This window comes from Chiloscyllium plagiosum, unplaced genomic scaffold (assembly GCF_037043375.1).
Source record: "Chiloscyllium plagiosum isolate Xiang-an unplaced genomic scaffold, Cpla_swu_hap1 HiC_scaffold_38, whole genome shotgun sequence".
NCBI lineage: Eukaryota > Metazoa > Chordata > Chondrichthyes > Orectolobiformes > Hemiscylliidae > Chiloscyllium > Chiloscyllium plagiosum.
This window is the reverse complement of record NW_028270176.1, coordinates 26,276,001-26,302,895: the sequence shown is the minus strand read 5'-3', so window position 1 is coordinate 26,302,895 and position 26,895 is coordinate 26,276,001. Positions and strand designations below refer to the sequence as shown.

General features: G+C 45.7%; 1 protein-coding gene and 1 long non-coding RNA gene across 2 annotated transcripts in view; one reads left to right on the top strand and one right to left on the bottom strand.

Annotated features, from left to right (window-relative positions):
• The window catches only part of LOC122544200 (uncharacterized), a 56,957-nt gene that overhangs the window by 16,883 nt on the left and 13,179 nt on the right, over positions 1–26,895 (bottom strand). The window lies entirely within an intron of this gene.
• LOC148139349 (uncharacterized) lies at positions 4,302–17,327 on the top strand. The gene is made up of 3 exons (XR_015753718.1): positions 4,302–4,373; positions 12,659–12,767; positions 16,635–17,327. It is a non-coding gene; the product is annotated as an uncharacterized LOC148139349 (long non-coding RNA).

The following is a 26,895-nucleotide window of genomic DNA, read 5'->3' as shown; positions in this document are numbered from 1 at the left end:
TCGCCACAGCTTCGGGCTTACCAGTCCAGTGACAATACATCACCCCATGATTTCCCTCTCAACCCTTTGCCTGAAATCACATATGAGAGTTACAGGTCGGGAATTTCACTTCATTTAGAAGCTGGGACGGTTCTACTCAGAGAAAGGAAGTCCTGGGAAGAGATTTAATCGAAATGATGAAAGTCCTAAGGGTCCGGGCAGAGTAGAAAGGGAGACATTGTTCCCATTAGTGCAAGGATTGATAATCATATGGAGTTGAGATGGAATGCAATAGAAGTAATGGCAACGTGAGAACAAACCTGTTTCTGAAAGTGACGAGGGTCTGGAATATGCTGCCTCAGAGTGTGTTCGAGGCAGGTTCAATTGTGGCTTTCCATATGTCATGGACATGATGGGCTGAATAGCCTCAACATGTTGGAAACATTCTCAATGTTTTAATCAACATTCTCTGATCCTGTGAGTGATTTCAAATGTTAACCAGCCTGAGGGCAAAACCATCTTATAACTTAAAAATGCAATTGATTCAGTGTCAACACTGTCAATTTGTCTTCAACATATATTTCCTGGTATTATCCAGCCGCAATAAGCAAGCATTAAAAAAACTCATTTCGAACCGGTGTGGACATGCTTTTAGCTCAACGTTTGTGCACGCGTCACACAAAAATACAACGCAAGAGGAGACCACTGGCCCAACTCTTTCCCACACTGCCCTGCAAATCTTTCCCATTCGGGTGTTTTTCCAATTCTACCCCCTCCCACCTCCCCAACGTTTGAAAGATCCTGTTGAATCCGCTCCCTTCCAGGCAGCACATCCCAGATTACAACACCAACTCGCCAGGTCAAAAAAGCAAATTCTCCCCCCCTTCCCACTCCACCCCCAACTCCTCTGGGTCTTTTCCCAATTCTCTCCAACCCGTGTCCCTCTGGTGATTGACCCTCCTGCTCCTAGAGATGGTGTCTCCTTCATTAACTCAATCAAAACCCCGCCCACAGGGATTTTGAACTTCCCAATTCAATCTCCACTCGGCTCCAAAGAGAACAAGTCCAGCTTTTCCTAGTCTCTTCACACGGAGGGAATTCCCTCATTCCTTGGTTCATTCTGGTAAATCTGCTCTGAATCCCTCTCCAAAGTGGAAACATCCTTCCAAAAGGGGGTGGTGACTGGAATGGAACGCAATACACCTGGTGCCTGAGCAATCTTTCATAGCTGCTTCTCCGCATGACTCCAGGCTTTTTCCAGAATTTCCAGTAAGAAAGATCTCCACATCACAGCTCAAACATCCTGGGGTTCAAACTACATTGACTTCTGTGAATGGAGTCCTCCAGGAAGCTGGACAAAATATACAGTGGAGAAAGCAAAGATGGATGTACAGACATAAAACAGCAGAGGGCAGCACTGAGGCAGTGCCGCACTGTCGGAGGGTCAGTGCTGAGGTGAGCGCTGCACTGTAGGAGGGTCAGTGCTGAGGGAGCGCCGCACTGTCGGAGGGTCAGTGCTGAGGGAGCGCCGCACTGTCAGAGGGTCAGTGCTGAGGTGAGCGCCGCACTGTCGGAGGGTCAGTACTGAGGGAGTGCGCACTGTCAGAGGGTCAGTGCTGAGGTGAGCGCCGCACTGTCGGAGGGTTAGTGCTGAGGGAGCGCCGCACTGTAGGAGGGTCAGTGCTGAGGGAGCGCCGCACTGTCGGAGGGTCAGTACTGAGGGAGTGCGCACTGTCAGAGGGTCAGTGCTGAGGTGAGCGCCGCACTGTCGGAGGGTTAGTGCTGAGGGAGCGCCGCACTGTCGGAGGGTCAGTGCTGAGGGAGTACTGCACTGTCGGAGGGTCAATACCGAGGGAGTGCTGCACTGTCAGAGGGTCAATGCTGAGGTGAACGCCGCACTGTCGGAGGATTAATGCTGAGGGAGCGCCGCACTGTCGGAGAGTTAGTGCTGAGGGAGCGCCGCACTGTCAGAGGGTCAGTGCTGAGGGAGCGCCGCACTGTCGGAGGATTAATGCTGAGGGAGCGCCGCACTGTCGGAGGGTTAGTGCTGAGGGAGCGCCGCACTGTCGGAGGGTCAGTGCTGAGGTGAGCGCCGCACTGTCAGAGGGTCAGTGCTGAGGGAGTGCCGCACTGTTGGCGGGTCAGTACTGAGGGCTTGCCACACTGTCAGAGGGTTAGTGCTGAGGGAGCACCGCACTGTCGGAGGGTCAGTGCTGAGGGAGTGCCGCACTGTTGGAGGGTCAGTACTGAGGGAGTGCCGCACTGTCAGAGGGTCAGTGCTGAGGTGAGCGCCACACTGTCGGAGGGTTAGTGCTGAGGGAGTGCCGCACTGTAGGAGGGTCAGTGCTGAAGGAGTGCCGCACTGTTGGAGGGTCAGTACTGAGGGAGTGCTGCACTGTCAGAGGGTCAGTGCTGAGGTGAGCGCCACACTGTCGGAGGGTTAGTGCTGAGGGAGCGCCGCACTGTTGGAGGGTCAGTGCTGATGGAGTGCCGCACTGTCGGAGGGTCAGTACTGAGGGAGTGCCGCACTGTCAGAGGGTCAGTGCTGAGGTGAGCGCCGCACTGTCAGAGGGTTAGTGCTGAGGGAACGCCGCACTGTCGGAGGGTCAGTGCTGAGGGAATACCGCTCTGTCAGAGTTGTAGTCATACTGATGTAACTGCAAACAGAGCCCCATCTCCCGACCGGGTGAATGTAAAATGTTTTGTGACCACAAGGAACTGGGTAAATTAATGTCTGTAAGGTACATTATCAGACATGATTGCAAGGACCTCAGTGCGCAGATATTTTCTGCCAGTGTTGCTGTACTACTACACTGATCACTTTTCAGAAAATCGATTCCATTGGCTGTGAAGTTAATTGGCATGTGCCGAGCTGGTGAATGTCACTGTCTCAGTGTTTCTCTTCCAGACATGTTGGTTCTTGGGGCAGTCACTGTCCTGGCTCTGAGTCAGCAACGTGTTTGTGGTGATGACTCAGGTAAAGTGTTTCATCAGGGACCTGTTTGTTCAGGATCACTCTGAACATGTTCGTTGTAAGATCAGGTGGGATCTCAAGATCTGAGCTCCCTTGGGCCGGAGGAGCCTGTGGATAAAAGTGGAAATGTCCCAGAATTCATACCTTGGAAAGATTTGTAACAGTGGCTGGACCATTGTTTAGTAGCGCAATAACCAGGGTAGTCCTTGCTGGTGTTCTGGGACTGAACCTTGTAGCTTTGAGTCCTTGCTGTTGGAGCTGTTCATCCAGGCTGACCCTCCCTTGTGCCTGTAACTCAGGGTGCACTCCATTGTCAGAGAGGCAACAGGATAGTTACAGATTTATTCAGGTTGGTGCTTGACGAAGGGTTTTAGATTTCTGGAACATAGAACATAGAACATTACAGCGCAGTACAGGCCCTTCGGCCCTCGATGTTGCGCCGACCTGTGAAACCAATCAAAAGCCCACCTAACCTACAACATTCCATACCCCTCCAGCCACTACATCCCTCCCTATCTCTGTAACTCCCTCCAGCCCCTACACCACTCCCTATCTCTATAACCTCCTCCAGTCCCTACACCCCCTCCCGACTCTGTAAACCCCTCCAGCCCCTACACCCCTCCCGATCTCTATAACCTCCTCCCAATCTCTGTAACCCCCTCCAGCCCCTACTCCCCCCCCACTATCTCTGTCGCCATTTCCAATGCATCAAGGTTGCTGTGTAGCTCCTAATATGGTCACTTTCAGATTCGCTGATTTTTTAAAATTTGTAACTCCATCATATTGACCATGTCCCATTAACTTTGGAGCTCCCTCACTCAACCTCCCCTCCTCCTTCTATCCTCCTTTCAAACTGTCCTCCAACAATTGCCTCTTGGACCAAAGGATTATGGGTAATCTAAGATGGAGGATTGGAAAAGTTTGTGGCTGGAAGAGCCACTTTTTTTGAGATATTTTAAGTACTGGAGGTGATTTCCTCAAATTCCGGGATTGTTCTATATGCTGTTGCATTGTTTAGGAACTCTGGGGGTGAAAAGATCAAAACAACAGCACTTTAAAAAGGAAGAAGACAGACAAAGATAACGACCACATGTTCAGAGAAAGAAGCTGTTCAGATATCTCCTTATGTGACTTGTTACAAAATGTTTCTGTGATTTGTGCTCTTGTGAAGATCATTTTAGGGACTATGGGAATGTGAGTGATTGGTTAACCAAGCCCCAGTTAAAAACAGTCAGTATAAGATCAGTCAGGTCTGTATAACCTGTAAGATCAGGCCTGAATCAAAACTGAAACAGTTCAGTCTGCGCTGTAAGAGCGACTTAATGGATGGAATTTTACCTTCCAGATTGCTCAAAATCATCTGCAAAAAGTCCACCAGGCGGTGAAGCAGAGAATCAGATAACATCTAACACCACTTCAGGTAAATAACCCCTCAAATTGTGGTGACAAATCTGCTAAGGCAGTCTGCCACCTGCTGGATAAAGTTGTTGTTGCGGGTCATCGATTCCTCAGAGTGAGGATGATGCTTGCTCAAAGCATGAACCTGTGTGTGCAGTCTCAATGTGGGGAGTCCACATCAGCTGCCACCTGTTTTTGCCAGACCAGGAGACTGGGCATATCGAAAGGATTTACAGGTCGGTAATCAACCTGTTTGGCCACATTATGACACACATTCTGTTGCCAGGAAGTCCTTGAGCTAATTGCCCAAAGATAATTGGGACACAAGGTTTCCATGTTTTGCAAAGTTACGGAGCCTCATCGAGGGCTTTGGGTGGTTTGTATTTACAGTGTTGGTGGTAAAAGCTGTAGCTGAACAAGCAGAGATGGTTGCAAGCTTGCTCGCTGAGCTGGGAGGCTTGTTTTCAGATGTTTTGTCACCATACTAGGTGACACTATCAGTGACCCTCCGGTGAAACGCTGGTGTAATGTCTCGCTTGCTATTTATGTGACTTGAATTCTTAAGGTGGGCGAAATCATTTCCAGTTCTTTTTCTCAGAGGATGGTAGATGGGGTTCAAATCGTTGTGTTTATTGACGGAGTTCCAGTTAGAATGCTAGGCCTCTCAGGATTTCCATGAGTGTCTCTGTTTGGCTTGTCCTAGGATGGATGCGTTCTCCCAGTCAAAGTGGTATCCTTCCTGATCTGTATGTGAGGATACTCATGGTGGCAGATATGAACCTGACACTGCGAAAGTATCTCCCCTCAAAAGAGAAAGGTGTGGCAAACACATTCAGAGCTCCCTAGATGAAACAAAAGAGAGAGAATTAAGATAAATAAGAAAATGTTTGTTTCTGACGGGTGTAAGGTGGAACATACAATTGAGAACCAACAGGAATACTGAAGGGGAGGTGGAAAAAATATTAGAGAAGCAAAGAGTGATGATGACAAAGGACTAGCAGTAAACATAAAGGAGAAACCATCTTCAAATGGCAAATAAGGAGTGAAAGGATGCTAAAAGGAGAGGTAGGCCCAACTTGGAACCAAAAAAAGAATTGAAACATGAAGACAAGAGGCATAGCTGAGTTAGTGTGAAATGATTACTGTATGTGTGTCTACACGACAGTGAGAGATGTTACCTTGGTCATGGCATCAGAGGAACAAAGTCTGTCTCTGGGAATATTCAAAATTGATGAGAAGGTTGTATTGGATAAATTGTTGGTTCTTAGAATTGACCAAATGAGGTTCATTCAAGGATGTTTATATAAGGAAGGGGTGCAATGGGGTTTATACATAGAATAACAGATATCTGGGAGTTGTTATAGATTGGAAATGGACCAAAGAGATCAAAGAATTATTAAACAGAATAAAAGATATCTGGGATTGAGTCACAGACTGCAAACTAATCAAAGGGTTCATGATGTTTATTTGTGGAATAACAGATACCTGTGAATGAGTTACAGGCTAGAATCGTGTTAATGGATTTGGGGTGGATTATGTATAGAATAACAGATTACCTGGGGAGTGATGGCTTAGTGGTATTATCACTAGATTGTTAATCCAGAGACCCAGATTATGTTCTGGGGACCCGAGTTTGAATCCTGCCATGGCAGATGGTGGAATTTGAATCGAATAGAAATAAAATTGGGAATTAAAGTCTAATAATGACCATAATTTCCATTGTCGATTGTTGGAAAAACCCATCAGGTTCACTATTGTCCTTCAGGGAAGAAAACTGCCATCCTCACCTGGTCTGGGCCTACAAGTGACTCCGGATCCACAGCCATGGGCGTTGACTCTCACCTGCCCTCTGCAATTAGGGATGGGCAATAAATGCTGGCCTAGCCAGTGACACCCTCATCCCATGACTTAATAAACAAAAACTATGTCCATGGAATGCGTTGCCAGCAGCAGTTGTGGAGGCAGGGTCATTGGGGACATTTAAGAGACTCCTGGACATGCATATGGTCACAGATATTTGAGGGTGCATACATGAGGATCAGTGGTCGGCACAACATCGTGGGCTGAAGGGCCTGTTCTGTGCTATACTGTTCTATGTTCTATGTTCTAAAAAGCTACTCAGAAGTGGGTTTTAGCTTAGGATGTAAAGCAGAGCTTCGGGGTGTTTATACATAGAATAGCAGGTACCCAAGATTCTGTTGCAACTGGAATCCAATCAAAGGGTGTGTGCTGATTATTTCTTGAGCCATAGAAACCCAAGTGTCAGTTACAAACTAGATTCTAATCTTCGAGGGTTTCATAAACACATCAAATACTGTACTTGGGAGTAAGTTAGAGACTGGAATCTAATCAAGGACTTCCAAGGAGATTTTGGGGAAAACTTTCTTTTATCCTGCCCAGGGTCAGCCTCTTTATTGTTTCTCCCAAAAGTGGGAGAAGATTTGTTTCATTTCTGCTGTTTTCTGATCCTGATCCATGGGGCAGGGTCTCATTTACTACCCTCTCAAGGGCAATTGGGCATTAACGATAAATACCAGCCCTGCCGTTAATCCCCACAGCCTGACAATGGTGTAAATATCAGATGTTCATTCGAAGAATTGGGGGAATCCGTTTCTCATGACTGAGAGCATTACGAATGAATGCAACCCTTGGGGCTATTAACAAGTTCTATCAGCTTGTGGGTAATTTTGAAGCAAATGGTGATGCTTTGTTTTCGAAGGTTATTCAATTGGACATTGTTTTGCTTTGTAGGAAAGTCATTTTATAAACTGGTCCAACAATTTCTCACAGCCATATCCTTCACTAGAATTTGTTTTTGCAGCTGTAATTAGCTGTAACTGGGTTAGCGCTCTGTAAATTCAGCCTCACTATTCACAGAATTGTACCAAATATTAATGATATTTTAAAGTATTCATCAGACTCCAATTCACCCAACTTTCAGATCAAGCTTGGAGCAGGTTTCTGTACTTAACAAGAAATGCTATTTATTACAAGTAATTAGGCTGGAATTACATGTGAACAGATATAAATCATCGACATCACACAGCATTGCCCTTTGATGTGAAGGGCACTGCTTGTCACTGGCCACTTGGGTATTTCCTTTCTTCCTGGTGGTGGAAATTGAATAAAGATTCGTGCACCTTGTGTCTCTCACTGTGTCTCACACCTGCACACACACACCATGGGTGCTGGGGGAAAAAAATAAGCACTACCGCAGTTAGGCAGTAGTGTGGGGGTTAAAGAGAAAATTGCCCTTTGACGTGAAGGACACTGCTTAAAAAAAAAATTTTTTAAATCATCGGCATATAACAATGACTAACTCAAACTCTAATCCCCTTTTAAACTCCCTCTTACATGTACACTCCCTCCCCCCTCCCTCCCTCCCTCCCCCTCTCCTTCTCCCTCTCCTTCCCCTTCCCCCTCTCCCTCTCCCTGTCCCTCTCTCCCGCTCTCCTCCCTCTCCTTCTCCTTCCCCCTCTCCCTGTCCCTCTCTCCCCCTCTCCTTCTCCCTCTCCTTCCCCTTCCCCCTCTCCCTCTCCCTGTCCCTCTCTCCCGCTCTCCTTCTCCCTCTCCTTCCCCTTCCCCCTCTCCCTCTCCCTGTCCCTCTCTCCCGCTCTCCTTCTCCCTCTCCTCCCCCTTCCCCCTCTCCCTCTCCCTGTCCCTCTCTCCCGCTCTCCTTCTCCCTCTCCTTCCCCTTCCCCCTCTCCCTCTCCCTGTCCCTCTCTCCCGCTCTCCTTCTCCCTCTCCTTCCCCTTCCCCCTCTCCCTCTCCCTGTCCCTCTCTCCCCCTCTCCTTCTCCCTCTCCTTCCCCTTCCCCCTCTCTCTCTCCCTGTCCCTCTCTCCCGCTCTCCTTCTCCCTCTCCTTCCCCTTCCCCCTCTCCCTCTCTCCCGCTCTCCTTCTCCCTCTCCTTCCCCTTCCCCCTCTCCCTCTCCCTGTCCCTCTCTCCCGCTCTCCTTCTCCCTCTCCTTCCCCTTCCCCCTCTCCCTCTCCCTGTCCCTCTCTCCCGCTCTCCTTCTCCCTCTCCTTCCCCTTCCCCCTCTCCCTCTCCCTGTCCCTCTCTCCCGCTCTCCTTCTCCCTCTCCTTCCCCTTCCCCCTCTCCCTCTCCCTGTCCCTCTCTCCCCCTCTCCTTCTCCCTCTCCTTCCCCTTCCCCCTCTCCCTCTCCCTGTCCCTCTCTCCCGCTCTCCTTCTCCCTCTCCTTCCCCTTCCCCCTCTCCCTGTCCCTCTCTCCCGCTCTCCTTCTCCCTCTCCTTCCCCTTCCCCCTCTCCCTCTCCCTGTCCCTCTCTCCCGCTCTCCTTCTCCCTCTCCTTCCCCTTCCCCCTCTCCCTCTCCCTGTCCCTCTCTCCCGCTCTCCTTCTCCCTCTCCTTCCCCTTCCCCCTCTCCCTCTCCCTGTCCCTCTCTCCCGCTCTCCTTCTCCCTCTCCTTCCCCTTCCCCCTCTCCCTCTCCCTGTCCCTCTCTCCCGCTCTCCTTCTCCCTCTCCTTCCCCTTCCCCCTCTCCCTCTCCCTGTCACATACACAAACAGGCAAGTAGTGAAAACTAGCTGATTGGCAGAGGTAGTAAGACTGGAAAGTCCGGTCAGTGCTCTTTGCTTCCCAGTTCTGGTGTTGAAATGATCCGTCTTTCTAGCCAGAGGCCTTGTTATTTAGACATCTTTCTCTGAATGCTTCCCCTGTTTGTAAGAGGGACTGATTAACTTGTAAAATGTTCCTTATTTATCATTTCAAAAGTTACAGCTCACAGCAACTGCTGCAAGAAAGTTAACTGTGTTTTTCAAGTTGAAACAGAGTTCTGTTTTATTGCAGAGAACTGACTTCTGCAGGGGAGAACAATAAGAAACACTCTGTCACTCTCTCTCTCTCTCTCTCTGTCTCTGTGAACTTGTTTCCCATTCCAAACTGCTCAGTTCACTGAGTACCAACCAGCTTCACTTGTAAACGTCCCTCGGTTCCTGATCATCTGCACATTGTGGGATCCCACAGCCGCAAACACAAAATAGAGTTCGCAACAGGTATCAAACTCCCTGTTTTCAAGTTTTGGAGCCATCCTGGTAAAGCTTTTATCAAAAATCTTTGCTCCACAATGATAAAGAATTGTTTTTTAAAAGCACAAAATAAAAAGATGCAGTCCTTACTGTCTCCATCCTGAAGGGAATGAAATGTCATTTTATTAAACGTGTTTAATTATAAACATGTAATACACAACATCAAAACAAGATCTACATGCTTTTATTTGTCCTCCCACTTTATGAAACCTAACACAGTCTGAAAATTTCCTGAATGTTTAACTTATTCTAACATTTTACATTTGGGATAATGTTGTTATGGTCTAAGCCAGACCACTCAAAACATTCTTACACAGGCAGCCCAGACCATAACTTTACAATTTGTTTTGCTAAGTGTACAGTGAAAACTACGCAGAGTAGGTGAGCGAGGTTGACTACCAGGTTTTAAAACAGACAAAAATTTATTCACAAAATTACACAATGAAACACAAAGAACAGAATAGAGAACCCCTACAGAACTCAGTCTGTCCAAACTAGACTTAGTTATGCTGTTCCGAATATACACAACAGTCCCAATAAGCAAACCCACTTTAAAAAACAGTAAAAATGGAACGAACACTTACAGGTTGAAGTTAGAAGGGCAGAAGGAGAGAGAGTTTAGCAACCTGCTTCCATACAGCTCACTGTTGAACTCCCAAACAGTTCTGGACTGAACTGCTCAGCTAGAGAGCTGACCACTGCCCTTTCATTATACCGGTCACTTCTAAAACATGACCACTTTGGCCTGAAGTCTCATCTGGTTACATATAAACAAAAAGGCCTCTCAATACCCTTTAATCTCTGTACCAAACCAGTCTAATTGGAACCGGGAGCTGTTTAGGACCCTCTGAAAGAAACCAAGGACACAATATCCTTGAGAAAAGGAACAGCTTTTAGAGAAAAGGCACCAGCTTTGTGACAATGTATCTGTAATTATACTGTCTTTCCCATCATTATGAATATGATCATTCACAGTCCATTGACACTTGGCTATAAAGTTCTTCAAAACCTGGTGCGGCTATCAAATGGACGGGTCTGATTACATGCTGAAATGTCCTGACCTCCTGACCTGTATGGTATATTTTACAGAACTGCACGATGTCTTGATGAAGTCCTGGCCCTTGTAAAATACTTGTTTATGGATGGTTTTGTTTCTTATATTCCTATATCCCCTGCTTTTGGAATTTCATGTGCTATTCACAATATTTCCTCAGGTCTCTGGATGGTACCAGTATTTGATGAACAGCCATCTGTTTGTCATTCATAGGTTTGTGATGATGTCTCCATGTCCTCATCAGAACTCTATTTCTTAAAATATATACTGACATTCCAGCCTCAGTGGGATCTGTCTGTGCTGTCTTACTCAGGTCTGACTCTGCACCCTGAGTCTCAGTTCATAAAGACATATCCAACTCATCCTTTGAATTATCCTTATTCTTAAATACAGCTTTGGTGACCCGAAAATCTGCTTGTGGTATTACTGGGACCTCTGGTGATGGACTTTGTTTAGCAATTGCTCTGATCATGCCCAGTGTTGGAAAATACCCAGGACCTGTTCCTCTTACTGTTCTGTCTTTTAAGCCTCAACTGGACTTCCTGTGATCAAAAGCAAAACTGCGACTCTCACATCTGCCAAACCACTCCCCAGAAGCAAAATGATTCCATCTACAGGTAATTTTTTTACTGCCCCAACTACCACGAGTCCAGACAACCCGAGTCACACTTCTATCGGACTTTGGACAAAGGCAAGTGGGATATACCCTCCATCCATCCCATTTCCCAACACTTTGGCTTCATCCTTCTCCATCAAGTAGCTCCTGTATCTATGAGAATAGTGATTGGCTTGGATTCTTCCTTTGAAGAAAAAGGTGCTACCTTGTATTTACATAAAAATCCTCCATATTCTCTCATTCACCCTACACTCACCGTAGTGTCTATCTCTGGCCTTGAATTGTAAGTAAATCTACAACTCGATTCCTTTCTTTTTCAGGCGCTTTCTTACAAACTCTAATCTATCCCATTGGTTTCCATTGAACCTCCAATTTTCCTCCAAATTTCCTTGTTACCGTGGAAACACCTTAGCTTGCACCCTCCACCTTCAGTACTTTTCTTTTTGGTCTGAGGGGGAGACCTTGGGGCATTCCCAGCTCTCCATTTCTTATCTCTTGTCTTATGTTCACTCTCCCATTTTCTATCACTTTTGAATTTGAGGGGATTGGAAAACAAGTCCCAGAAATACGGGCACACGGAACAAAGGAGACAGAAGATTGTGCTGCTGTTCTCTGCAGAAGCTGTCTGTTCTCTGCAGTAAACATTCAGTTTAAACGTGTATTTACATAAAACTTACCTTTCCACTTACTTTCCTGCAGCTGTTGCTGTGAGTGGTGACTTTTTAAATTGATCAATCAGAGACTCTTTTTCTCTGGAAATTAAACACTGATGGCTTGGCCAGCCAAAGAAAGATGATCTCAAATCAGGATCAGGAAGGAATGATACTTAGACTGACTTTCCAATTTTCTCCACTTCCGCTAGTAAGCTATTTTCCCCATTTGCTTTGTCCGTGTGGGTAAAGGAGGATTTTATAATTGTGATTGTGCTAAATGCTATTGGTTTATATCTGTTTACCTACAGCTATAGTCCAGTTACTTCAGCAAAGAATGACCCTGTGAGAGTGAGTGATGTGGGTCACCATTTCCTAGAACTGGTCCTTAAACTCCCTGGAATTGTTATTTCAGTTTCTCAGAATCCCCTTCCTGTCCCTCAGATACAGAACTCTGAGGATTCCTGCTTCCCACTTGAATCAGTGTTTCTGGAATTCTGTGTGGAGAGTCTCGGTACAATGTGAACTGGACTCTCCTGTTGGGAAACTGATGGGATTGGGAGTGATGCTGGTTGAAGTCAGTGTCAACCAATATTCCACCAATTGCATGGTTTTCCAAATTGGTAAGTTACACACTCTTGCTGTTGTGTTTAACTGAAGGGAAACTGCTGCTGGTCAGTGTCCAGTTCTCGCTATTGGAAAGTATGTATCTATCACATTGTGGGGCAGTGTGTGTGTGTGTGTATGTGTGTGTGTAAGGAGCTGTGGGGTGGTCTGGTGTATGACATTATTGGGATCTAACCTCCCACATCCCTCCACGACTAGAATTAACCAGGGATCTGTTTGTCCTGGGGCTGGTTCTGAAACACGAGGTGCTGAAGGTCTCTGCTGTTAGTTTTGTTTGTGTGTCCCAGTCTGTTAATGGCTTCACTCTGTCTCCAGGTTCTGGACTCTTCACTGGAACAGGAGTTGGATTGGGAGTCGGGATTGCTGCTGGGATTGCTGTTGTTGTTGAAATTGCAGGTTTTTTTGTCCTAGAGCGACAAAGATGGTAAGTTCTGGAATGTTCCACTATTTCCATGGTAACCCTTTGATCTTTGTATAACATTGTGTGAAATGTTGCTGAGCTCTGTCCCTGCCCATTCCCTGAGCTGTGAGGATGCTTCAATCCAGCCTGTCATTGAGCAGCAGCATCCAGTCACTTCCAGCTTGTCATCCTCTCGCTGCTGAACAGTCCCTGTGGGATTGGAAAGGAGCAAATATTATCCCACTGGAGAACCAGAGGATGGGGCACATATTGGGAATTTCAGGAGATATTTGAGAAGGTGCCACACAATAGGTTGTTGTACAAGATGAGGGCCCAGGGGATTGGGGGGTAATATAGCATGGATTGTGGATTGTTTAATGGACAGGAACAGAGCAGGAACAAATGGGTCATTGTCAGTTGTCAGGATGTAACTGGTGCTGCAAGGATCAGTGCTGGGACCTCAGTGACTCACAATCTATATCAGTGACTGAGATGGGGGGATAGAGTGGGATTGTCCCAGTTTGCTGCTGATATAAAGCTCAGTGGGAAAGTAAGCTGTGAAGGGGATACAGAGGCTGCAAACAGGGAAATGCTGGATAAATATTTGGATAATAACTGCAGTCGTTTCTGTTTTTTAAAAAAAAGTGAAGCGTGAATAGAAAAGAATATTTTTACAAGGAGAAAGGCCAGTGAATGTCATTCAGAGGAATTTGTAGATAAATCTCCAAATTACAGGTCGGATATGAGGGAGGTAAATGGGATGGTAGGCTTTATTGCAAGTGGGTCAGAGGAAAGAGACGGTCTTGGTCCCTTTTGCAAAGACTGGATGGTGTTTGGGTTTATGGGAATGTCACAAAGTTGCTGAACACTGGGGTCAATGGACCCTCAGCCCTACCCACCCTGTGCTCATTGAAGCTGGATCTTAAGGTACAGGTATCCCTCGCTGTCTGAAAGCAGAGTGTTCCTATGAAACCTTTCGTAAGCTGAAATGGCGTCAAGCAAAGAAGCAGTAATTTATATGGGAAATCCTTTTCAGTTTCCACACCCAAAAAATACCCAACCAAATCATACCAAATAACACACAAAACCTAAAACAACACCAATGTATAGAAAAAGCAGCACTGATACGATAAATACACAGCCTACATAAAGAGGAAATTATGTATGTACATTAGTTTCATTCACCAGAATTAGGAAACGCAGTGAGCACACTGGAAGGCTGAGAGGTGGAGGTGATGATGATGATATGTTAGACTGAGTCGTCCGAGGTTGGGGTAGGTGGGAGACTGGAGTGTAGGAGATAGAGGAAGAGGGTCATCTATTAACACGTTCGGGGAAGGAGGTTGTGTGTGCTTTTTTGTAAAAGGGCAAATCCTCTTTCAGTTAGCGAAAACAGGTCCTAATGTAGGTCTTTGGTAAAAGCGAATTGGCATAAAGCGAACATTCGAAAAGCGGGGGCTGCCTGTATACCTCATTGCCTAAATTCCTGTGTGTCACTCAGGGTCAGATTGTGTTTTACCTCTCCTATATTCTGTGTTAAAGCTGCTAAATAAATGCAAGTTGTTGTTGCTCTGTTGCCTCCAGGATTTTCAAACCTCCCCTTTATCCTGGGCATCAGATGCATCAGTCACTGGGAATACCCTCTCGGATTTCCTTGTTTTCCTCAATATCCACATCCCTGTGCTCCCCACCTTTCCCCACATGCACCCTTCACTGTGGGAGGAGGAACTATTAAGACCATCAGAAATAGGAGTGGAGGTAAGGCCATTCGGCCCATCGAGTCCACTCCGCCATTCAGTCACGGCTGATGAGCATTTCAACGCCACTTACCCGCACTCTCCCTGTGTCCCTTAATTCCTTGTGAGATTAAAAAATTATCAATCTCTGCCTTGAAGACACTTAACTCCCAGCCTCCACTGTGCAATGAATTCCACAGGCCCACCACTCTCTGGCTGAAGAAATGTCTCCACATTTCTGTTTTAAATTGACTCCCTCTAATTCTAAGGCTGTGCCCACGGGTCCTAGTATTCCAGCCTGACAGAAACAAATTTCCAGCATCCACCCTTTCTAAGCCATGCATTATCTTGTAAGTTTCTATTAGATCTCCCCTCAACCTTCTAAACTCTAATGAATACAATCCCATGATCCTCAGCCGTTCATCGTATGTTAGGCCTACCATTCCAGGGATCATCCGTGTGAATCTCTGCTGGACACGCTCCAGTGCCAATATTTCCTTCCTGAGATGTGGAGCCCAAAACTGGACACAGTATTCTAAATGGGGCCTAACCAGAGCTTTATAAAGTCTCAGTAGCACATCGCTGCTTTTACATTATAACCCTCTTGAGATAAATGACAACATTACATTTGCTTTCTTAACCACGGACTCAACCTGCAAGTCAACCTTTAGAGAATCCTTGACTAGCACTCCCAGATCCCTTTGTACTTTGGCTTGATGAATTTTCTCACCGTTTAGAAAATAGTCCATGCCTGCATTTTTTTTTTCCAAAGTGCTAGACCTTGCATTTGCTCACGTTGAATTTCAGTAGATTCTTGGCTGAGATGGGCAGAATCTTAATCAGTCAGGGAATTGAGGGTTATAAGGAAAAGGCAGTAAGGTGGAGTTGAGGATTCTCAGACCAGCCATGCTGTCATTGAATGGTGGAGCAGACTCAATGGGCTGAACGGTCTACTTCTGCTCCTATGTATTATGGGCTTATTAAAGATGGTTCACACTGCTGCTACTGAGCGTCTGCAGAGAGAGTAAATATTTGTGGATGTAGTGCCAATCAAATAGGTTATTTTGTCGTGGATGGTGTGAAGTTTCTTGTCTTTTTGGAACTGCACCCATCTAGACAAGTGGGGACTTTTCCATCGCAATCCTGATTTGTGCCTTGTGGTGGCTGACTTTGGGGTGTCAGGAGGTGAGTTAGTTGTTGCGGGATTCCTAGCCTCTGAACTGCCCTTAACTTAAGGGCAGTTCGGTGGCTCAGTGGTTAGCACTGCTGCCTTACAGCACCAGGGACCTGCCTTGCGGGTTTGATTCCTGCCTTGGGCGACTGTCTGTGTGAAGTTTGCACATTCTCCCACGTGTCTGCGTAGGTTTCCTTCCACAATCTAAAGATGTGCAGGCCAGGTGAATTGGCCATGCTCAATTGCCAATAGTGTTAGGTGCATTAGTGAGGAGTAAATATAGAGTAGGGGAATGGGTCTAGGTGGGTTACTGTTTGGAGGGTCGGTGTGGACTTATTGGGCAGAAGGGCCTGTTTCCATACTGTAAGGAATTGAATCGAATCGAATCGAATCAGCCATTTCTTGGACCATTCTCTTAAACTGTCTAAATCTGTCTGCAGCCTCCCACCTCCTCAGAACTACCTGCCTGTCCACCTAACTTCATATCATTGGCGAACTTCGCCAGAATGCCCCAGTTCATCCAGATCAGTAATTTCTAAAGTGAACAGCTGCGGCTCCAGTACTGAACCCTGCGAGACACCACTTGTCATGAGCTGCCATTCTGAAAGAGAACCTTTTATCCCAACTCTCTGCCTTCTGTCAGACAGCCGATCCTCAATCCATGCCAGTAGCTCACCTTGAAAACCATGGGCCCTTACCTTACTCAGCAACCTCCCACGGTCCCTAATTGCAGGGCTCTTCACTCTCTCCTCTGGCCCTCCCTCTGTCAGTCAGCACAGCTCCTGTGCAGTGTCCAGCTCTTGCCCATTGCCTCCCCTATAAGCGTCCTCTCCTCTACACCCTGTGCTCCATCACCGTGCAGCTCCTGTCACCCATTGGTCCCCAGGACGTCGACGGTCATTTAATGTGCCTGTGCTCCTGAACAGCTCCTTTACACACGTGTTCAAATGCAACATGAATTCTTGTTGATTTTTCTTCTAGACCATCTAAACAAATCCCTTTGAGAGATGTGTCTCATCCAAGTGAAAGGGAAGCATTTTGTCCAACATCACCCAATCATTAGGATGTGGCGGCTGGAGAACGAGCCCCTCTGGGGGCTGGAGCTGTCGATGAAACCCCCATGAGTTACTTTAACCCTGTGACCGAGTCACTGAGGGAACAATCAGCTCTTTCCATTAGCTGCTCAGTGATTATCCATGGAGAGGCTGAGATCAGCAATGACATCCCGATGTCCAAGTCCTGGCCACCAACCACAATCCCGTAAATTTAGGCCTCGGTTTTCACAAACTCAGACCCACTCTGGGGGCCGTTAAAACTGGCTGGTGAGATCTGATTCCTTGATTCCGATGATTCCAGCAATGTTTAATCCTGCTCCCTGCACTCACCACCTGGCCATCTCCACAGGATGGGGTCATTATCTTCAACCCCGTGGATTGTTTGTCGAGTTGGGCCAATCCTTCGATGATTGATAGTTGATGGGAGTTGTGAACTCTAGCCTGCATTCAGAAACCTGAAGTTTGAAAACTGTTAGCCATGCCTGCTCTGTCCTGCTCAGCCCAGTCCACACTCTGTACTGAATCAATTCACCAGCTCTAGCGATGTCAAGCTTAAGTGCAGATTGAAAAGAATTAGATATCACCTTTGAAAAAATTCAGCCTGTCTAATGTCAGCAGCTTTCCATCATTTCACACCCTCACATATGTCAGGTACAGACAGGATAGATCGAGTGAATCCTTAGAAGAGTATAAAGGAAGTAGGAGTATACTTAAGAGGGAAATCAGGAGGGCAAAACGGGGACATGAGATAGCTTTGGCAAATAGAATTAAAGAGAATCCAAAGGGTTTTTATAAATATATTAAGGACAAAAGGGTAACTAGGGAGAGAATAGGGCCCCTCAAAGATCAACAAGGCGGCCTTTGTGTGGAGCCACAGAAAATAGGGGAGATACCAAACAAGTATTTTGCATCAGTATTTACTGTGGAAAAGGATATGGAAGATATAGACTGTAGGAAAATAGATGGTAACATCTTGCAAAATCCAGATTACAGAGGAGGAAGTGCTGGATGTCTTGAAAAGTGGATAAATCCCCAGGACCTGATCAGGTGTACCCGAGAACTCTGTGGGAAGCTAGAGAAGTGATTGCTGGGCCTCTTGCTGAGATATTTGTATCATTGATAGCCACTGGTGAGGTGCCGGAAGACTGGAGGTTAGCAAACGTGGTGCCACTATTTAAGAAGGGTGGCAAAGACAAGCCAGGGAACTATAGACCGGGGAGCCTGACCTCGGTGGTGGGCAAGTTGTAAGAGGGAATCCTGAGGGACAGGATGTGCATGTATTTGGAAAGGCAAGGACTGATTCGGGACAGTCAACATGGCTTTGTGCGTGGGAAATCATGTCTCACAAACTTGATTGAGTTTTTTGAAGAAGTAACAAAGAAGATTGATGAGGGCAGAGCAGTAGATGTGATCTATATGGACTTCAGTAAGGCGTTCGACAAGGTTCCCCTTGGGAGACTGATTTACAAGGTTAGATCTCATGGAATAAAAGGAGAACTAGCCATTTGGATACAGAACTCGCTCAAAGGTAGAAGACAGAGAGTGGTGGTGGAGAGTTGTTTTTCAGACTGGAGGCTTGTGACCAGTGAGTGCCACAAGGATTGGTGCTGGGTCCTCTACTTTGTGTCATTTACATAAATGATTTGGATGCGAGCATAAGAGATACAGTTAGTAAGTTTGCAGATGACACCAAAATTGGAGGTATAGTGGACAGCGAAGAGGATTACCTCAGATTGCAACAGGATCTTGACCAGATGGGCCAATGGGCTGAGAAGTGGCAGATGGAGTTTAATTCAGATAAATGTGAGGTGCTGCATTTTGGGAAAGCAAATCTTAGCAGGACTTATACACTTAATGGTAAGGTCCTAGGGAGTGTTGCCGAACAAAGAGACCTTGGAGTGCAGGTTCATAGCTCCTTGAAAGTCGAGTTGCAGGTAGATAGGATAATGAAGAAGGCGTTTGGTATGCTTTCCTTTATTGATCAGAGTATTGAGTACAGGAGTTGGGAGGTCGTGTTGCGGCTGTACAGGACATTGGTTAGGCCACTGTTGGAATATTGCGTGCAATTCTGGTCTCCTTCCTATTGGAAAGATGTTGTGAAACTTGAAAGGGTTCAGAAAAGATTTACAAGGATGTTGCCAGGGTTGGAGGATTTGAGTTATAGGGAGAGGCTGAACAGGCTGGAGCGGTTTTCCCTGGAGCGTCGGAGACTGAGGGGTGACCTTATAGAGGTTTCCAAAATTATGAGGGGCATGGATAGGGTAAATAGACAAAGTCTTTTCCCTGGGGTCGGGGAGTCCAGAACTAGAGGGCATAGATTTAGGGTGAGAGGGGAAGATATAAAAGAGACCTAAGGGACAACTTTTTCACACAGAGAGTGGTACGTGTATGGAATGAGCTGCCAGAGGAAGTGGTGGAGGCTGGTACAATTGCAACATTTAAGAGGAATTTGGATGGGTATATAAATAGGAAGGGTTTGGAGGGATATGGGCCAGGTGCTGGCAGGTGGGACTAGATTGGGTTGGGATATCTGGGTCAGCATGGACGGGTTGGACCGAAGGGTCTGTTTCCATGCTGTACATCTCTATGACTCTTAACCTTGTCCAAGTGCACCTTCAGATGCTGAAACAACATATCAAAGATCAATGAAAAACATACACCTCACTTCAAACTGTCAAAACAAACCCTGGCCTGAGCTTCATCGATTTGTGGCTCTTGGAGCTCAGCCGAGCATTCCACATGAAACCCCCTGGAGAAACTGAGATGTCTGACAATCAGTTTCATTTCTCCACCTTACTTCTGCAGACTGTTTCCAAACACAGTCTCAGGAACAAAGGGGACCACCTTTCACTGTGTAGATCATTGATCACACTTTGTGCTGGTGTGTGAGATAGTAACTTCCAGAATGTTCCATGGATATGAACTTCACAAACAGGAGCAGGAATACATCTAACCTCCCCCATCGGTGATGTTCTACCCCATCTCCAGTTTCATACCCTCTCACTTAGTGTCCAAGAATCGATGGATCTCAGTCTTTAATCACCCCAGTATCTGAGCATTCACAGCTCTATGGGGGTGAGAACTCCAAAGGTCCACAGGCCTCTGGGTGAAGAATTCTTTTCCTCAGCTCATTCTGCAATCGGCCAGGCCCTTATCCTGAGGCTAGGACCTTGGGTTGTAGACTCTCCTGCCAGGGGCCAGCTTATCAGCATTGACTCTGTCAAACCTCCTGGTACAAGGCTGTCCCTTCCAAACCCCATGCCCCTCCCTGTGGGATCATAAGCTGAGAGTTGAGGACGGTGAGCTGTGAGGCAGGAATGGCTGCCATGAGGATGGACTGAGTGCTAATCGCACAAAGTCCCTTCCGATCCTCACAGCTTTTCTCTGGGTAGGTGGGGAAGGTGGAGGGGGAAGGGGAGGGGATCCTAATGAGTTGATCTCTCAGGCCCAATCCCTGCTGCAAAAACAAGGCAGGTGAAGTGGTCAGGATTTGTGTTTTGGTCCAAACCTTGTCTTTTCGTCAACTCTCACCTCACTCAACCTTTGTTCCCCCCACCCCCATCCCAATCAAGGTGTGGGGAGCAGGAATCGATGCTTCCTTTCCAATTCCATTCCCAATCATCCCAGTGCGATGTCAGTTGTCCAAAGTCAAAATGGGATCGAGGTGGGAACAAGCTTGGGAAGTTAAAGGTATGAGTTTCAATGGGATTCTCTCTCATTCTTATAAACTCTCGAGAATATGGACCCATTCCGTTCAATCTATCTTCATAGAACAGCCCTTTCATCCCAGGAAACACCGTCCTTGTACAACCCCGTCTCAGGATCCTTCTTTGAGTAGGGAGACCTAAGGTGTAACACAGTACTCAAGATGTGGTTTCACCAGAGCCCTAAATCACTGTAGCAAGACGTCCTTACTCTCCAACTCCCTTGTAACGAATCATTTGCTTTCCTAGTTGTTTCCTAGTTATTGAGCTGAAGCCCACCTTGGATCATCTGCAGACCCATGGCTTAGGGAAGGATTGTAATGCTTGACTAATGTCCTAGTGTGGAACTTTTTAAAACTTACTTATTCATTTTTCTGCTTTTATGCAGTTGTATGGAACTTTTTAAAACTTATTTTTTTGTTTTTCTATTTTTGTATCAAAGATAGTGCCAGGAATGATGACGTTGGACACTTTTCACCTGGCAATAAACACTAAATCAAACAAACTCAAAACAGTTTGAGGTCCTTATTTGTAAAAGGATATAACTGCAGTTCAGAGAAGGTTCATTCCTGGGATGAGGGAAAGATTGAGTAGATTGGGTTTGTACTGATTGGAGTTTTAGAAGAATGAAAGGTGAGATTATTGGAATAATATAGAAGACACTGAGTGGACCAGATACTGGGAGGATGTATCCTCTGTTCAGGGAGACTAGGACTAGGGCACACAGTTTAAAACTGAGGTCTCCCTTTTTTTAGGAGGATAAAGAGGCATGTTCCCTCTGCACAAGTTATGAGTCTGTGGAATTCTCTTACCCAGAAAGTAGTGGAGGCTGGGCCATTGAATTGATCTAAGGAAGGTTTGATTGATTTTTAAGAGACAACGGAGCCAAGTGCTGTGAGGGGGACAGTCAGGAAAGTGGAGCTGAGACCACACCCAGATCAGCCAGGATCTTATTGAATGGTGGAGCAGGCTCAAACATGACCCATTCCTACTCCTAGGTTCTGGGTCCCTGTGAATAACACATAGGTTCAGAATAATTTATTCACAGTTTGGGTGACACGGCTCCATTTATTATCCATCTGTATTCACCCTCCAGTTTATGGTGAACCTTATTCCTGAATCCCTCCGGTCTGGGTAGAGATGGTGCCTCCACAGTAAAATCAGGTCAGAAGTTGCCTGTGATTCCGAAACACTAGATTCAAACTTGACCTTCTTGGAGAAAGTGATCCTTTGTCTTATCTGGACTCTGGAAGACAGTGGCTCAGATTCTGTCCTTCACCTTCCATGCACACACATTGAATAACATTCAGAACATTATTGTGAAGTGTATTAATGTGGTTGGACTGGACACTGGAAAATTTGAGCATAAGTAACACCCAGTGTCATTGAGTGGTGGAGCGTGGGGCTGTACAAACCAGCATTTCCCAGGGATTGGAACAGCCGGAGGAACTGACCACGCTGGGAAACGCACAATGTCTGCTGGTTCACTACAGCTTTCTGTCACAAAGTTACAATGTCAGAACGTGTGTACGTTTCCTTCAGACTAGTTTTCTGAGTCTTTTTTTTAAAGGAGGTGCTCTTGTCATTTTTTTACCAGTCAATTAGATTAGATTACTATGGTCAATGATCCACATTGACCAGAAACTTAGAACAAGCCACCAGCTATTCAGGGATGGGTCCTTAAACTGCACTGAAACTTCCTGGAAAGGTAATATCAACATCTGTGTGGGACATTTCACAATCAGAAATCTGTGTGTTTCACCCAGTCTAGTTAGTTAAAGTTGATCAAATCAAAATGGTTCTGTGGCCATCACTGGTGTTTTTTTAAAATTGTTCTTGAAGATCATTGTTACTCCCTGCACTAAACAGAAAAAAATCACTGGTAATTGGTGGGAGAAAGTTCCATTTTCTACTGTTTAAATATTCTATAAAATTTACTGCTTTCCATGATCTTTCCCATCGTGAATATAGAACATGATATTTGAGAATTCTCTTGAGCAGCTGAATCAGTGGGTTTGGAATGTGTGGAAGGGGGTTGGGGGTAGTTATGAGGCTTGGACTCCCACTGCTTGAACACTAAGTCACCAGTTTCTCTGGACTCACTGTTCAGGTCAATTCCACCCAGGAGTCACCGCACTGGGATCAAAGGACAGGGACTGGTATCAGGACCACCTTTTCCAACACCACCTGGGATTGGTCTATCTTTTACTTGGTGCCTCCCACAGAAAATGATCATCTCAATCCATCAGCAGAATCCCATTATTTAAATATTCCAATTATCTCAATATTTAATATCAAGAGTCTAGATTAGAATGGTGCTGGAGAAGCACAGCAGTTGGAGACAAAGTATGTCAGTGAGAATCACAGGGTGATGGGTGCATGCATTTGCGATACAGGATAACAGAGGTTTTAATTGTGGAATAAGTGCCCTCCATTCCTCCCTGGAGATTGTTCACTCCGGGAAAACACCTTCAAAGTTGCCTAGATATCAGAAGCAGAGGAGCTGAAAAGTAAAGAATCTGTTTCCTGTATTAAAGGTGGTTCAGAGAAATAGGCTGAGAGTCTGGTTCCTGCAGTAAAGGGTAAAGCCAGTGCTGTCCACCACAAGTGAACAACTTTCACTAACAGCCCCACCACGTGAGCAGAGCGTGGCATTGTAGGGAGAGCTTGGAGCAATTCCAACAACAGCACCCTGCATTTCTATAGCGCCCTTCAGGATTACAGGACTTTCTAAAGTCGTTGGGAGCCCGTGATATAAGTGAATGTAGATGTTTTAAAGTTGGCTTGCCACAAGAAGTCACAGCAGGCTCACACAAAATGTGGGCGAGGACTAGAGCAGATCAGCCAACTTGGTTAATGTCTCAGATGAAAACATACTCCGAGCATCTTCCAGATCATGCCAAAGGATTTTTCCCATTCCCCTGAAGGACAGACAGCACTTCGGTTCAATGTTTCATCCAAAGAACAGAATATCCAACACTGCAGCAATCTGTCCTGTATGCCCCTCTAACAGTGCAGCACTCCCTCAGCACTGCACTGGGAGGGTCACCCTGTATTGTGGGGTTCTTGTCTCTGTCATGGGAATTCAGAAGTGGAATTGCTACCCACTGAGACCTTAATGTAACCACTCAGCACTGGATCAGTGCTATCCTGGGCAGGATTCTCTTGGAAATTCAGTTCTGAGATTTTTGACTAATTGGGAATTACAGGAAATGGGAATCAGACAGGAAAGTGGAGTTGAGGTGAAAAATCAGCTACCATCTTATTTAATGAGAACAAGAATGGAATGGTCAAATACCCTCCTCCTGTACCCGTACATTCTTAAAATGTATGTTCCCAGCACAGGATGGGAATCCATATCACTATATTACCAACTCCCCCACCCATGTGACTTCACATTGTTTACTAACAGGAAGGTGGGTTGGGGGAATCATGGGGACTGTGAAGGTGGGAGAAGAGGGGACACTGGAAACAGAGCTGAAATTGTCCAGGTCAGGGTGAAATCTGAAAATGACACCAATTCAGTTACTGATGTACCAGGAGAAGAGGTGAGGGCGGGGGTTAGAGCAGAACTGAACCAAGGAGAGTTCTACATTTCCTACAAAAAGACAGCAGGAACCAATTCCTATGTGGGTGCTCATAGCTCACATCTTTAGTTTGGAGCAAGTGAGTGAGTAAAAGGAGATGTTGTTTCGTGTCAGAATAAGTGCAGCCACGCAGAGAGAAATGGTGATGGAGCCTGGAGGGAAACTGGCAGTGACAGGGAACTGCGTATTCTTGGGGTGAAATGTGATTAAATTTATGTGGAAAATGACAGATGTTCCTTTAAAGTTGTACTTGGATTAATTGTTCCAATACCATCACTGAATATCCTACTATCAACATCCTAGGGTTACTATCCATCAGAAGCACAACTGTCATTTAAGGCGTTTGACAAGGTTCCCCATGGGAGACTGGTTAGCAAGGTTAGATCTCATAGAATACAGGGAGAACTAGCCATTTGGATACAGAGCTGGCTCAAAGGTAGAAGACAGACGGTGGTGGTGGAGGATTGTTTTTCAGACTGGAGGCCTATGACCAGTGGAGTGCCACAAGGATCGGTGCTGGGCCCTCTACTTTTTGTCATTTACATAAATGATTTGGATGCGAGCATAAGAGATATAGTTAGTAAGTTTGCAGATCACACCAAAATTGCAGGTGTAGTGGACAGCGAAGAGGGTTACCTCAGATTACAACAGGATCTGGACCAGATGGGACATTGATGAGACCTATTCTGGAAAACTGTTTCCAGTTCTGGTTGCCCTGCTATAGGAAGGATATTGGTGGGTTTTGAGAAGATTTGTAGCTCAGGTTAAGGTTCTGGATGTAGGCTTGCTTGCTGATCTGGAAGGTTCATTTTCAGACATTTCGTCACCATACTAGGTAACATCTTCAGTGAGCCTCCAGATGAAGCACTGCTGATGTTTCCTGCTTTCTATTGGGATTGTTTGGATTGGTGATTCCATTTCCTATGGTGATATAATTTCCTGTTTTTTTCTCCTCGGGTGGGGGTGGAAAATGGTATTTATTGATTAGAGTTCCGGCTGGAATGCCATGCTTCCGGGAATTCTTGTGCGTGTCTCTGTTTGGCTTGTCCTAGAATGGATGTTGTCCCAGTCGAAGTGGTGTCCTTCCTTATCTGTGCGTAAGGATATTGGTGAGAGAGGGTCATGTCATTTTGTGGCTAGTTGATGTAAATGGGAAATGACATCACCAACCCAAAGAAACCCAAACATATAAATAGAAAGCAGGAAACATCAGCAGTGCTTCATCCAGAGACTCACTAAAGAAGTTACCCTGTATGGTGACGAAACGTCTGAAAATTAACCTTCCAGCTCAGCAAGCAAACCTACATCCAGAAAGGTAGGGAGGGTTCAGAAAAGATTTACCAGGATGTTGCCAGGTATGGAAGGTTTGAGTTGTGAAGAAGAGGCTGGAAAGGCTGGGACTTTTTTTCACTGGAGTGTTGCTGGTGAGATGTGACCTGACAGAAGTTTATAAAATAATATATAGAGTTAATGGTAGTTGCCCTTTCCCCAAGGATGGGGATCTCAAGACTTGGGGGCATAATTTTAAGGTGAGAGGGAATATAAAAAAGACATGAGAGGCATATTTTTTACACAGGATAGTGGTTTGAGTGTGGAATGAACTCCCTGAGGAAGTAGTGGATGTGGGTACAATTACAACATTTAAAAACATTTGGATATGTACATGAATAGGAAAGAATGGGGCACAGGCCAGCATCAGGCAAGTTCAGACTAGTTTAGTTTATGATTATGTTCAGCATGGACTAGTTAGACGGAAGGGTCTGTTTCCATGCTGTATGATTCTATGGACTCATAGTGGCTACAAGAGCAGGTCAGGGGCTAGGAATATTATGACAACTAGTGAGAAAGTTTATAGCATTAAACCTTGTCCTTAAACATTTAGACTAAAATGTAATGTTGAATTATTGAAAACATTTGCTGCAAATGAGAAAATAAGACAGACAGGGAGGGTAAGGCAATTAAAAACATTTGGCTTAACATCAGTGAATTTGTATAAACAAGACACCAAGTGATAACGTTCACAGTGTTCCTTTGTGAAATTAATAAGTGTTTGATTCTGACCTCGAAACGAAACTCGGTATCAATTAACTTCTCTCCTGAATTATTGTCCTTCACTGTTATCTGTCTAGTTCAGAACATGCAGTGCTTTTGTTAACTTTTTGTATAAAGAAAGCCTGTTTGTGATAGTACAGCTTTTGTAAACTTTATATAAATGAAGCCTGATTTTGATAGTACAACAGGGTAGCCTGCCAGGGCTCTTGAAGTGCTGATCTCCTACCCTTCTGGGTTATTAGAATCCAGTTAGACTGGCCTACAGGTATCAGTGTTCTGTTGTAACAGTGACGCTATTGGTAAATAAACAGGATGACTAAAATTAAACTAAACTGTCTGTAAAAGGATTTTTTTATTCCAGGCTACCAAAGAGTACGATCTCCGGGACGAACCAAGAGAGGCTTACAGTTTGAGTCCACAAGGGATTCCCTGGGCCGTCTCAAATCTGTACTTTTAACAATTTGGCACTGCGAGCAGGGTTCAAACAGGGGGCATGTTTGAGTGAAACTGGAAAATAGGAGCTTCACCTAGAGGTCAGACTCGAGACCAATGGGCCCACAAGATTATACCTTGACTGTTGGAGCCCCTGTAGTAACTGGGGTTGCAGCACCCTGAAGTAATTGGGGTTGGAGCCCCTGTAGATCAGTAGTTTTGTGAAGATACTCTACTCATTAAAGTTGAACAAGGGATTTGGAAAAAAGGGAAGCAAGCAAAAAGAAGCCATATCAGCGTGGAAAGGTAGCTAGTGAAAAATCCATGGAATCATCATGGAGACAAAGCTGTATTAAACGGGGAATTAGCCCATTAACTGAGGAAGGATTTGAACTAGACTGGACAGAACTAA